The sequence below is a fragment of the Choloepus didactylus genome, chromosome 3 (genome assembly GCF_015220235.1).
Source record: "Choloepus didactylus isolate mChoDid1 chromosome 3, mChoDid1.pri, whole genome shotgun sequence".
Lineage (NCBI taxonomy): Eukaryota > Metazoa > Chordata > Mammalia > Pilosa > Megalonychidae > Choloepus > Choloepus didactylus.
In genome coordinates this window covers 115,287,931-115,302,988 of record NC_051309.1, presented here as the reverse complement: position 1 = coordinate 115,302,988, position 15,058 = coordinate 115,287,931, and the positions used below count along the sequence as shown (strand labels likewise).

General features: G+C 38.0%; 1 protein-coding gene and 1 pseudogene across 1 annotated transcript in view; both read right to left on the bottom strand.

The window, feature by feature from the left end:
- Positions 1 to 15,058, bottom strand: part of GSTCD (glutathione S-transferase C-terminal domain containing) — a 186,450-nt gene that overhangs the window by 56,000 nt on the left and 115,392 nt on the right. The gene's annotated exons all lie outside the window — the stretch shown is intronic.
- LOC119529737 lies at positions 2,081 to 3,426 on the bottom strand (annotated as a pseudogene).

The following is a 15,058-nucleotide window of genomic DNA, read 5'->3' as shown; positions in this document are numbered from 1 at the left end:
AGCAGCTTGTTACAACCATTCCTGTGAGAGACAAAGGTGGCCTGATTTAGAGTAAAGAGAATGTGGACAGCATGAGTAGATTTGAGAGATAGCAGCAAAAACAAACAAAACAAAACACAAAACCATAGGAGTGAGTAATTCATTGACTAGGAGTAGAATGAAGGGAAGGGGGAACCGAGGATAACAGCTACCATTTATCTAGTGCTTACTATGTGCCAAGAACTGTGTGTTTTATGAACATTATCTCATGGCCTCACAGCAATCTGATGAAATATAAGATAGGTATGGATATTAATTCCACTCTTCAGATTAGGAAAAAAGCTTACAGAGGTTCACAACTTGCCCAGGATCAAATAACTAAGTGGTTGAGACAAACTACCTGCATTCTCCAAAGCTTGTGCTCCTAACCACTCGGGAATCTGTAAAGGCCTAGGAGGAAGAGGGATTTACAGAGTCAGGGATCACAGGGGGAAGAGCAGTTTGAGTTTGGATGAGCCCAATGAGAAAACCTGATGTGACGGGCCAGCCCAGTGGCAACTGGTTATTTGGTCAGGAGTTCAAAGATCTGACTGAAAACACAGATTTGGGAGATTTGTGAATTGAAGCCATGGAATAGAATACAGGAGAAGAAACAGGGTTTGAAGAAAGGAGAGCCACAGATAGCACCCTGCAGGGGAGGAACCAGCACCTAGAAGGAGCTACCAGAGGTAGAAGAAAAATCAGGAAAATGTGGCATCATTGAGAGAAGGAACAAGACTGTCCAACAATGCAGAGTGGTGAATAGAGTCACATGCTTTCAAAGGGTCAGGTATAATTAATTTTTTTGGTCTGGGTGAGAGCAATTTTTGTGCCAATTATTAATGTCAGGTGACATGTCTGTAAGAAAAAGGGGAAAAAACCTTATGTGATGGCCCTAGACATAAGAAAGCCAAATTTTGGCATATATTCACAAATATTTATATATTTGCAACCCAATTCTCATGATATTTATTGGATTTCTCAAGTCCTTTCAGAGCAGGGCTCATGTATAAGTGCAAGGTGTGGACACATACGGAATGTGGAGAATTCTTTTCTGAGGGTTTGGCAAATCAAGCTTATGAAGGAATATTCCTTTTAGAATCTTTTTTTGTCCATTCATAAAACTTTTATTCCACTTACATCAACATAAAACACCTGTTCTTAACAATTATGCTTGGATTGTTCATGAAAATTTTGTAAGACATTAAACAAAGCTAGCCATTATCAAGTTATTTCCCTGTTAACCATTTTTATAGCACACACATGTTAGGCAAGTATCAAAAAAAAAAAAAAAATCACAAAAGCAAAAAACCTAAAAAAAGTTAAACACATGGGTTTTTTTGTTTTACTGCTGTGCTTGATATACACAAAGTAATGGATTATCAAGCAACTTATTTTTACTGCATTGTTACTTGTACATTTGTTCTTAGGTTGCCTAAAATATTTAAATACAAATAAAATGAGTGTAGCAAAAATAATGAAAGCAAACAGCAGGTAACTTTACAAATAATGGAATGTGAACTGTTTCTGCCCTTCTTCAGAGTAAATTGGGTCACAGCTTTGGTCTAAAGGAACATTTCTGCAGCTGTAGTCAAAGGTACGCACATTGAGACCGTGTATTCCGCAGATACACATGGTTCAGCATATAATATACGTGGGATATCTTTTCCACAACAGCCTTGAAAGTGCTCCAAACCTTAAAGTACCCACAATAACTACACTTGTGACTGAAACCAATTATCCCCTTTTATCCCCCACTAGGAAAAACCAATATGTAGGCAGTTTTCTTTGCTTAGACTTGGAAGCAGTTTTAACACTGGCCCTTGTGAAGCCACACTGTACCAAAAGAACTATGCCAAACATTTATAACTTTTATAAAATTCCACTTCCCCATACTGGCCACCTCAAGATAAAAACAGATAACTCTCTAATGTTAATTGGCTCTACTCCCCTAATATTAAACATAAAAACCACATGGGAAATGCAGAAATTCAAATAGAAGTAACATAAACCTGTCATAGTAGCAAACAAAAAAACTATTTGTGGGACAGCATGGATGACAAATGGTCTACTGTGTAAATTTTAGAATGAGGCAGACAAAAGTTGGAAGGCCAGTTAATTTTCCCCGCCTTCTCCTGCTTCAGCTTCATCTCTTTGGGTATCTGATGTCCACAATGTCAAGTTGCCTCTCAGTAATTGCATTAATCGTGTGCTGTCCTTGTATGACTCTTCACTTAATGTATCAAGTTCAGCAATTGCTTCATCAAAAGCTGTCTTTGCAAGAGAGCAGGTTTTTTCTGGGGAATTCAGAATCTCATAACAGAACACAGAAAAGTTAAGGGCTAGACCCAATGTGATAGGATGCGTTGGTTGCATTTCCTGTTTGCTGATTTCAAATGCTTCTTGGTATGCTTCTTGTGACTGATCCACAATCCCTTTCTTGTCATCACCAGCAGCAACCTCAGCCAAGTTACGATAGTAGTCTCCTTTCATTTTCAAATAGAAGACTTTGCTCTCTGCTTGTGAGGCATTGGGGATCAAAAACTTTCCCAAAAGACAGTGTTCTAGTTTGCTAATGCTGCAGAATGCAAAACACCAGAGATGGATAGGCTTTTATAAAATGGGGGTTTATTTCGCTACACAGTTACAGTCTTAAGGCCACAAAGCGTCCAAGGTAACACCTCAGCAATCGGGTACCTTCACCGGAGGATGGCCAATGGCGTCTGGAAAACCTCTGTTAGCTAGGAAGGCAGCTGGCATCTGCTCCAAAGCTCCGGCCTCAAAACGGCTTTCTCCCAGTATGTTCCTCTCTAGCAAGCTTGCTCCTCTTCAAAACATCACTCCCAGCTGCACTCTCTGAGTTTCCTCTCTCTGAGTCAGCTCATTTATATAGCTCCACTGATCAAGGCCCACCCCGAATGGGCAGGGCCACGCCTCCATGGGAACATCTCATCAAAATCATTACCCACAGCTGGGTGGGGCACATTCCAAGCAAATCTAACCAGCACCAAAACGTCTGTCCCAGAAGACTACAAAGACAATGGCATTTGGGGGACACAATACATTCAAACCGGCACAGACAGTAAGTACATCATTGCAGATATCTCTTAGTTCAGTCTCAATTTTCTCTCTGTATTCTCGAGCCATCTGCTGTTTTTTCTCAGCACCTTCCACCTTTTGCTCAATACTTGAGATGACCCTCCAAGATGACCTACAAGCTCCTACAACATTTTTATAAGCAACTGAGAGAAGATTTGTCTCCTCATTGGATAATTCAGCTCCTTGCTCAGTTACAGACATCATGCAGGCTGCCATGTCATCATATTGCTCAGACTGCTCAGCCAGTTTGGCCTTCTGCACCAGCTCATTTTTATCCATGACTGGATGTTTTGTATCCGGAGTAGGTGGCGGTGGACAGATTGGGCTCAGCAGTCTGGGTGGTGGCAGCCTCAGAATTTTTAAGCAGGAGAAAATAATCTATGTCTTCAAAACCATAATGGGGGAGAGGGGGAGGATAACTGTAGCTCTCATGAACCAGAAAAAGTTAGAAAGAATCAGAAGACAAATAATTTTGTCTTTATTCTACCACCATAATTCCCACTTTCTATTTTGTTCTTTCTTTCGTAGTAATCACCACCTAAAAGTTCTCTTAGTGGCCCAGCAGAATTCTCCTTATAAATGTGAATGAGCAATGCTCCAAAAATGACATGAACAGCTATCTGTCTTCTTCATAAATAGTAAAGCGGTTCCTTAAGGAAAATCAAAATGTGGATCACTGGTATCAATGAGACCCTGGGGCTAAGCAAGCCATTTGAATCATGTAATATATTCAAGTGGGGGGTTTATCTCACCTAAGAGTACTGTAATGAAATCTTTCTATAGTTCAACCTAAGAAGTGAACATGTCAAGGTACAAGTCCTCGTGCAGAAAATGGGACTCTCATTCCATAGGTTTCCATTCATGTAAAATAAGTATATTTTTTATGAACTGGGTGTTAGAGTTAGTCCCACTAAAATATATTTAAATAACCTAAAAAAAACTACTAGATAATTATTCTTTAAAACCCAAAGCATAATTAGGATTTCTGAGAATGTGTTTGGTAGCCCTTTATCACTGTATTCACAAACAAAAGCTTCTTTCAGGATCTCGTGAGATTACAACAGAGTTAAGATTCAAATAGGGAAGATGTTACTGAAATAACTTTAAATGTAAAAATTCAAAAGATATATTTTGTTTGTATGACTGCAACATATGCAAATAAAAAGACCAGAAGGAGTGATACAGAAATATCAGCTGTTTGGTTTAGATATTTTTTCTTTTCACAAGTGATATTTGGTATTATATTACTATTAAAATTTTTAAATAAAATCTGAAATATGCTTTAAAAAAGAGTATTTCCTTTGGAAAGAATACAAAACAGATAGTTCCTAGGCTTAATTTGTAAGCTGACTGAAGAAGGTCTTGGGTAATATCTTCCACAGTGTTTTTATTAGGCATCTACCAGTTTTAATGCATATGAAATTATCTCCCTCATGAGAATTTTTTCACTTGAAAATATCTGGTTCTTGTCAGTGATACCTCATACAATTTAATTCCCTTTCACCATGCATTCCCATTTTTTCTTGTTTTCCCCTCCCCATTGTAACTAAGATTTTGTCCATTTTTTCCATCTGTTTTATCAAAAATTAAGCTTGAAGAAAAAAAAAAAAGACTACACACAGAGATAGCATTTTAAAACTTAATTAGTAAATGAGTGGACATTTTCATACAAAGTTAATAGTCAGGATTTTGATCCTGCTCCCTTCCAAGAAATACTCAATGTTATAGAAACATAATGTTAACAGAATGTTATAGAAATTCTCAGGTAAGACACTGTATCTGTGAAACCAGCCAGTGGCATAACTAGCTTTGCAACTGATAACCACCAGCAATCATGATAAATTTTTGCTGGGAAAAAAATTTAACCCAGAAAACTTATTTTCAGACACAACTGATAACCTTCTATAATGTTGTTTAGACAATTCTACTGTAATAATCATTTTGGGGTGAGTTCTAGGGGTTTTGAAACAAAGAGAAGAGAGTCTATCAATTCTGTTAATCCCAGAACAGGTTTAAATACAATTTAATAGGTTGCACAAATTCGTCCTTTTCATTTTCACTTTCAGATTATGGGAGGCAGAATATTATAGACAGCCACTGGCCTTGTGTTCTTGGGCAAATTAACCTTTCTGGACCCTTTTCATCATGAAGTGGGAAGGGCAGTTAGACTACATATCTGAAGTCTTCAGTTTCTGTGATTCTTTTCATTAATGTCTTTATTTTACATGCATAAGCAACCTAAAATTGCCAAGTTTATTGTCTTAGAGGTACAGTGCAAAGTAGATAAAAACATGAAACCTTAGAATAAGTTTGTCATTTAAGGAAAATATTTCCTACTAAAACCAAATCTCTTAAATCCATTCCATGCTTTATAAAAATTCTACCATGAGTAAATCCGTAGTTTCTGATCATATATATTATGAAATAACTTAAGTTATTTTTACTTTTATTTTGCCTGTAGTAGTACAGGTACAACAATTTGGTACAATTTAAGTACAATATCTTCACCAGATGAAAAGCATTTTTTCAGTGGTCGAACTTAGGAAAAGTGTTTCTCTTCTTTTAAGAATATCCAATTTGATTATACTGGAGGAAGATATGAGAATTTTCAGACCACGTGAGGGAAATTTTTGTAGTCTGGCTAGGTCAGATCCTCAGCTACTAAAGGATTCTGTTTGAACTTAAGTGAGATGAAAATGTGTCAAATTTCCTCACTCTTTGTGTTTTTGAACTAGCTTCTTTATGACAACTGACACTACATTTTCTTGGGTTTTTACACTGTTTCAGATACCATAATTGAAAAGGGATAAGTAAAATTTAATACAGCCTAGAGGAAAACATGTACATGTTCACATTTCTAGCCTCTGAACTCACACTAAACAAATCCTCCTTAATGGTATAATGTATATTCTGCTACTGAATTTTAAAATGTAATTTTAACAGTATACTAATTACTACATGACATTTCCCATTCCTAGTTTGAGTTTTTCTCTAAATTAAAAAATTCTAAATATATGTTTTCCAATAGAAAGTTAATCAGCTTTTTTTTCACAGGGCCAAAGAAATCACTGGCTTTAAAAACAAACACCCAACAATGGAAAGCATTTGCCTTTGTCCACATGTTTGACTTAATAAACTTGCTGGGGAGTTCTTATTTCAGCCCTCGTAGGAATCGTTTTTTTTAAATTCAATTTTATTGAGATATATTCACAAACCATACAATCATCCACAGTGTACAATCAATTGTTCAGAGTACCATTACATAGTTGTGCATTCATCACCACAATCAATTTTTGAACGTTTTCATTACCACATAAAAAAAAAAGAATAAAAATTAAAGTAAAAAAGAACACCCAAACCATCCCTTACCCTGCAACACTCCCTATTATTCATTTTATTTTTGTCCTCATTTTTCTACTCATCTGTCCATACACTGGATAAAGGGAATGGGAGCCATTAGGTTTTCACAATCACACAGTCACAAAGTGTAAGCAACAGAGTTATACAATCGTCTTCAAGAATAAAGGCTACTGGGTTGCAGTTCAGGTATTTCCCTCCAGCTATTCCAATACACTAAAAACTAAAAATATGTATATACTGCATAAGAATAACCTCCAGAATGACCTCTTGACTCCATTTGAAAACTCTCAGTCACTGACACTCTATTTTGTTTCATTTCTCTTCCCCATTTTGGTCAAGAAGGTTTTCTCAGTCCCACAAGACTGGGTCCAGGTTCATCCCAGGGAGTCATGTCCCATGTTGCCAGGGAGATTTACACCCCTGGGAGTCATGTCCCACGTAGGGGAGAGGGCAGTGAGTTTCCCTGCTGAGTGGGCTTAGAGAGAGACAGGCTACATCTGAGTAACAAAAGAGGCCCCCTGGGGGTGACTCTTAGGCACAATTATAAGTAGGCTTAGTCTCTCCTTTGCAGTAACAAACTTCATAAGGGCGAGCCCCAGGATCAAGGGCTTGGCCTTCTAAATTGTAGTCCCAATGTTTGTGAGAATATCAGGAATTCCCCAGGTTTATTTTTCCTAGCATGGCTGTTTCATCAGCAAACCTCAGATTTCCATCCCAATATCCAACTGCCTGGCAAGATCATTTAAATCCATTTGTCTATCATGAAGAACCGTCACCAGCCAATAGCCTTATTTTAAACCTTTTTGTCTTTAAAAAATAAGTTCTTACTATGTGTTCCTTACAAATATTGGATATGAATCATCATTTCATCAACTGTAAACACCACAGGATGCTCCATGACCTTGGTATGGATCGTCAGTGCTCCCTGCTCCTCAAGCGCCACCAGCAATTACAAAATCATTACAACAATCCTGTGGAGTAGGAAATCTATACTCAGTTTCTACAAATGAGAAAGTTATGCAAGTTTACAGCCTTGCCCAAGGTAATGCCTCTCTAATGATCAGCAGAACGGGGGCAGGACACAGGTTTCCTGTCTGCTACAACATTCTTATTGCCACACCAGCATGACTTTGACTGAAAAATCTCATTAAGGGATTTCTCTTCCTGGCAAAAATGTATTTATTACTTGATTATTGGGAAAAGAGTTAAAACAATTTCACTTGCCTTGACTCAATACAGTTGAGTCTTTAAAATAGAACATATTCATGAGCCATATTTTTCCTTAGAAAAGTTAAACTATACATTTAAGTTTTAAGTTAATAGAGGTAAATTAATGCAATTCTGAAGACATATAATAATATAACTGTTAAAAATACTTCAGCATTTAAACTGTTAGAAGGGAAAGAAATGAAACTATAAATAGCTTAAGGTGCTATTAGTACAAAGGTGAATCCTTTTTAACATTTATTAAAATCTGAAAATTGAGCAGAGGAGAATGCTTAGAAATGCAAGCTTTCTAATTCTAAATTTTTTAATCAATTATAATCTGTATTTATCTTAATCCTCATTCCAAAGCAGGATCCTGTGCAAAAACAGGAGAGCTGAATACTCGTAGGCTGAAATATCTGCATAGTCAAGAGAGAGAAGACTCACTATAGATGAAATGCTAGGCACTCTTCTCTCAGCTGCTGATTAAAAAATAAGTCCAGAAGTCCATTTTGCAAAGCCCAGTTAGTTTTCACATCCACCTATCAATACCCTGACTTGAGGGTTTTCACTCACTCCTTGATCTGACTTTTAATGTTCTTGACTTGTTCAGCAGCCTGACTGCACTCTAGTATTCTTTAATATACCCCAATTTTTATTTCCTAAGTATTTACTATGATTGCTTCCTTCAGGCTGATGTTTCTGACTCTGATCAGGTCATATGACCCTGATTCTATATTGCTCTCTGTACATCCTGGCTTGTTTCTCTTCCTCAAGCTTGATAAGTAGAGCCTGAGCCTCTTCATTGGACATTCAGGCTTTCAGTTTAGTGTATAAAAATAAGATAAACTTAAACTACTTAGATGGTGCTTCCCTGGGTTGCTGCAGCAAATTCACATGGGCATTAAGGAATATTTTAAAATTTCAAGAGAAATTAGTAACTTAGTAACTTTGTAACTTAGTAACTGCTGGGAATCACACAACTAGGCAAGGTAGTTCAGTTTCAGCAGTAGATGGTGCTACATTCATTTTATTGACATATCTTGGCAAAGTTGAGTTTTTGGCAGTTGCTATAATAAAAAGCACAACCATCTCTGCAACATGAAATGGGATGGTGGTGGTGTCCAATCTGATTCTAATGTTTGAGAAGTTGTGCAGTGCTTAACAGGAGCACACATCCCATTAGTAACTGTGGTTAAGAATGACATAAAATATCATGTTTTTTCTTATATTCATGTGCTATTTTTTCCCCCAAAGGGCTACTAAGTTGTTTAGACATAAGTAGTTCTTAAGATTTTTGAATTTAATTATCTAATAAATGGAATTATTAGCTTTTCCTTTGGTCTAGGGATGCTGTGGAAAAAAACTACTGACACACTAAGGGTGAAAGTTTGGGAACTGGATATATAAATTATTTTGCTGTATCTCTTTGGACTATTTATTCATTTGTATTAGCACATGTTTGTTTCAGGAACTGTTGCAGGTACTGGGAATCCAGTAGTGAACAAGTTGGACAAAGTATCTGCTCTCATGGTGTGTATGTTCCCAAAGGGAGAGAGAAATAATAGATAATTTTAAAAATGGATAAGTACTATGAAACAATTACACAGAATAACCTGATTCTGTTTTCTGGGCTGAAAAGAGCTATGAGGTGTTTTGGGTCATGAGAATTGTTTAAAATGGAGCATGATGAGGAGTGTACAACTAAGTAATAATGTGAAATATGGAAGGATTATTGTGGACAGAACATATGCTATGTGAACTTAGGAACCTACTACTTTATAACAATCCCTCACTCTTGAGGCTTGCTCTTATGGTTGCAAAGGGGAGGTTAAGCCAACCTATATTTATGCCTAGGAGTCACCTCCAGAGAACCTCTCTTGTTGCTCAAATGTGGACTTTCTCTCTCTAAGCCTAACTCTGTTAATAACTTCATTACTCTCCCCTAAATCCCAGATGAATGAGTCTCCCTGGAGAAGTGGGACACGGTTTCTGGGAATGAGTCTAACCCTGGCATCGAGAGGTTGAGAATGCCTTTTTGACCAAAATGGGGAAAAGAAAAGCAACTAAATAAGGTTTCAGTGGCTAAGAGAATTCAAATAGCATCCAGAGGCTGTCCAGGAGGTTAATGCTATGCAAGCTTCACCTAGATATGCCAAATGACCACAGTATGATAAGCCCAAGTCAACAGTAGTCTTGAAAACCCTAAATAATACCCAGATCTCTATCTGAGACTCTATACAAATTTCACTCACTAAGAAAAAACAAACAAACAAACCTGATTCTGACAAGGGTAGGGGAAGGAGCAAGTGTAGATAGGGTGGTCCAGGGAACATATCTCTGAACAGGTGATTTTTGCACTGAACAAAGCAATAACAAGAGGATGCTGTTTAGAGAACATGTTTTACTCCCCAACCACCAGTTTTATATCTTAATCTTTCTTGTTCTTTTTTTTTCCTAGATTACAAAATCTGGATCAGAGGAATGGTTGTCTTCTATTTTCGTCATGGATTGGTTTTTTTGGCCATAAGAAAACCACCTCACTTTTCCTAAATAAGGAGAAAGTGATACTTGGATGGGGGCTTAACAAGTTTTTGTTTTTTAGGTGTATATTAGTTACCTATGCTGTAGTACAATGGAAAACTTGGAAAACTGTGCATGAGAGTCATATCCCTTCATATATATATATATATATATATATATATAGAGAGAGAGAGAGAGAGAGAGAGAGAGAATGTTCACATACCATACAACTATCCAAAGATCCAAAGTGTACAATCAATTGCCCATGATACCATACCATCATACAGCTGTGCATCCATCACCACAATAATTTTTTTTCAATTTTTAGAATATTTTCATTACTCCAGAAAAGAAATAAAGACAAAAAAAGGAGACTCAAATCCCCCCATGCCCCTAACCAACCCCCCCCCTCCATTATTGATTTATAGTTTTGGTATAGTATATTTGTTACTGTTGCTGAAAGAATGTTAAAATACTACTAACTGTAGTACATAGTTTGTGATAGGTATATATTTTTTCCCTATATGCCTCTCTAGTGTTATACATTTGTTCTAGTTCATGAGAGATTTCTAATATTTGTACAGTTAATCACAGACATTGTCTACCACAAGATTCACTGTTTTATACATTCCCATCTTTTAATCTCCAACTTTCCTTCTGGTGACATACAGTGACTCTGAGCTTCCCCTTTCCACCACCTTCACACACTTTTCAGCGCTGTTAGTTATTCTCACAACATTCTACCATCATTTCCAAATGTTTAAGTTCATCCTATGTGAACGTTCTGCTCATAATAAGCAAACACTTCCCCTTTTTTAGCCTCATTCTATATCCTGGTAACTTATATTTCATGTCTATGAATTTACATATTATTATTAGTTCATATCATTGAGATCCTGCAATATTTGCCTTTATGTGTCTGTCTTATTTCACTCAATATAGTGCCTTCAGGTTTCTTCATCAACCCCTTTCTTTTAAGATGGTTTTGTTCACACATCATACATTCCATCCTGAGTAAGCAATCATTGGTTCCCTGTATAGTCATGTATTTATATATTCAGCACCATCACCACTATCTATATAAGGACATCTCCATTTCTTCCCCAAAGAAGGAGGAAGAGTCAAAGAAGGCAGAGAGACAAAAGAAAAAGAAAAGAGAGAGAGAGAAATAAAACAACAACAACAACAACAAAATGACAGCTAGAAAGCAACAAAAGGAAAGACAGCATTAACTTAAAGTAGAATAAAGAGTCAGAAAACATCACCAATGCCAGGAGTCCCACACCCTTCCTCTAATCCCCACAACCCCGTATGCATTTAGCTTTGGTATATTGCCTTTGTTACATTAAAGGAAGCATAATACAGTGTTTCCATAAATTATAGTCTCTAGTTTGCATTGATTGTATTTTCCCCCCAATCCCACCCTATTTTTAACACCTTGCAATGTTGACATTCATTTATTCCACCTTATGTAAAAACATATTTGTACCTTTTATTACATTCATTGAGCATCCTAGGTTTCCCTGAGTTACACAGTCCCTGTCTTTGTCATTTGTCTTTTGTTCTGCTGTCCCAAATGTTCCCAATCTTCCTCTTTCAACCATACTCACAGTCATCTTCATTCAGTGTACTTACATTGCTGTGCTACTATCTCCCAAAATTGTTTTCCAAACCTCTCACTCCTGTCTTTTCCTTTCTGTCTGCAGTGCTTGCTTTAGTGTTTCCTGTAGAGCAGGTATCTTGTTCACAAACTCTGTCATTGTCTGTTTGTCAGAGAATATTTTAGCTTTCCCCCATATATGAGAGACAGTTTTGCTGGATATAGGATTCTTGGTTGGTGGTTTTTCTCTTTCAGTATCTTAAATATATCACCCAACCTCCTTCTTGCCTCCATGGTTTCTCTTGAGAAATCTGCACATAGTCTTGTCAAGCTTCCTTTTTATGTGATGGATCGCTTTTCTCTTGCTGCTTTCAGGATTCTCTCTTTATCTTTGATGTTTGATAATCTGATTATTAAGTGTCTTGGCATGGGCCTATTCAGATCTATTCTGTTTGGGGTATGCTGTGCTTCTTGGATCTGTAATTTTATATCTTTCATAAGAGATGGGAAATTTTCATTGATTATTTCCTCTATTATTGCTTCTGCCCCTTTTCCCTTCTCTTCTCCTTTGGGGACACCAATGACACATACATTCCTGACTTTCATTTTGTCCTTAGTTCCCAGAGATGTTGCTCATATTTTTCCATTCTTTTCTGTATCTGTTCTTTTGTGTGTAGGCTGTCAGGTGCCTTGTTCTCCAGTTCCTGAGTGTTTTCTTCTGCCTCTTGAGATCTGCTGTTGTATGTTTCCATTGTGTCCTTCATCTCTTGTGTTGTGCCTTTCATTTTCATAGATTTTGCCAGTTGGTTTTTTGAACTTTCAGTTTCTACCTTCTGCATGCCCAGTGTTTTCACTATATGGTCCATCTCTTTTGCCATATCCTCCCTAAACTTTCTGAATTTACTTAGTATTAGTTGTTCAAGTTCCTGTGTCTCAGTAAAGTATAAGTTTGTTCCTTTGACTGGGTCATAATTTCATTTCCTTAGTGTAGGTTGTAGTTTTCTGTTGTCTAGTCATGGTTTCCTTGGTTGCCCCAATCAAGTTTTCCCAGACCAAAATGGACTCTGGTCCCAGAAGGAAGAACTATTCAGTATTTGGTTTCCCTGAGGATGTGTCTTAGAAAATCAGTACACCCTGTGAGGCCTCAGGTCACTGAGCTTTTCTGCACAGCAGGTGGCGCTGGTCAGCCTGTAACTCCCGGCTGGTGTAAGGAGCTGTGGCCCATGGCTGTTTTCCCCCAGGCTCTGGGGTCTGGTTCTGAATGGAAAGTGGGTAGTAGAGCTGGGCCCCATCCCTTTCCTCGTAGGGAAGATAGACCCCCCTAGCGAGAGGTCATTAGCATTTCAATGGTCTCTTTCTGCCTATGATATCTCCACCCTTGTCTGGGTCAGAGCACTGGGAATTGAAAATGGATGAGGCTGTCTCCACTGAGCTGAAACAGGGACAGAAAGCCCCCTTCAGGGCCAGTCCATGGCCACCCTCCGGCTCTCCAGTGTCAGTCTTCACCCAAAGCCTCTGTCTGCTTGTTGGGGATTCATATCGAGCAGTCCACACTTGTTAATTAAAACCCCAGTTGGAGCTCAGCTGTGCTATATTCACTCACTCAGAGAGGGCTGCTCTCTGGTTCCACGAGGCTTTGCAGTTTGGGCCTTGGGGGGAGGGGGCTCCTGGCTTGGATCTGCAGTTTTTACTTACAGATTTTATACTGTGATCTTGGGCATTCCTCTCAACTCAGGTTGGTGTATGATGAGTGTACGGTCATGTTTGTCCCCTGCAGTTACTCCAGATTATTTACTAGCTATTCCTGGTTGCTTATTAGTTGTTCCAGGGGGACTAATTAGCTTCCACTCCTCTTTATGCTGCCATCTTAGATCTCCCTTATCCGTTCCTTTTGAACTAACAACTGCTCTGAGAATATTAAACTAAGAAGGCAGTAATGATAATTCGTGGTGCTTATTTTCTTGTACACCTTTTTATTTTCTTTTTACAAACCATGAGTTGGGTGTGTCTCTTTTTCCACTCCACCCCCATGATTCTATAAGTTTTAAGCCCTAGCATTTGATGGCAATAAACACCACTGGAGCTAAGCACTATTACTGTGCACATTTTAAAATCTTATTAACATTCCTACTTAATGTCAATCTATTTTATTTGCCCCATAATGTAATTTATTTAAGGACTTGTGGAGCATACTGAAGTTGATATCCATCCTTTTGTTTAAAAATGTGTTTCTTTTAGGAGCCCCAAACTAAGAAACCCAGATCTAGTTATGTATTTTGAAGTTTTAGCTGGGAGATCTCTAAGTTAGTTGCTGTCAATGTTCCCAGTTTTCCCTCACTACCTTCCTTCTATACTTGGCAAAGATTTCCACTGAGTAGAAAAGCAAAATCAATAATGATATTATGCTATGCTTCCCTCTCTGCATCTTTTAAGGCAATATTATTAGTAATCTCATGAGTTAGGGGAAATGAAGTCACCTCTGTCAAAGAGTAAGGTTTATCATGTCATTAATCCTTTCCTTTTTAATGACTAAAGAAAATGTATATAAGCAAAAGAGGTAAGTGAAAGAACAGTGTACAGGGAGATGAGAGGTCAGGGAGCTGGTTGGGCTCTGCCATTAACAAACTGATGGAAGATTTTGGGCACCTCATTTATCTGGGTGTATGTGGTAGGCAGCTTCTAAGATGACCACTAATGTTCCCCCATGCACACACCATCCTGGAATTCATGCCTTTGTGTAATACCCTCCTCTTGATTGTGTGCTGAACCTAGTGACTTACTTCTAAATATACAGAATACAATTTTGGCTATGGGTTGTCACTTGAAGTTTAAGTTACAAAGAGACTGTAATTTCCCTCTGTTGCTTACTCCCTCACTCACTCTGAGAGAAGCCAGCTCCATGCTGTGAACTTCTCTATGGACCAGCCCACAGGAACTGATGTTTCCAGTCAACAGCCAGTGAAGACCTGAGACCCTCATTCCAACAACCTTTGAGGAACTGAATCCTGCCAACAGGCATGTGAGCACAGGGCTTGGAAATGGATTCTGCCCAAGCTGAACCTCCAGATGAAGCCACAGCCTAGCAAACACATTGATTTCAGCCTTGTTCAAGACTCTGAGCCAGAGGACCCAACAAAGCCACACCTATGAGATAATAAATGTTTGCTGTTTTAGGTGACTAACTTTTGGGGTGATTTATTATGCAGCAATAGAAAATTCGTACAGTTTCTGCTTCTTTTTCTGTTAAAGAGT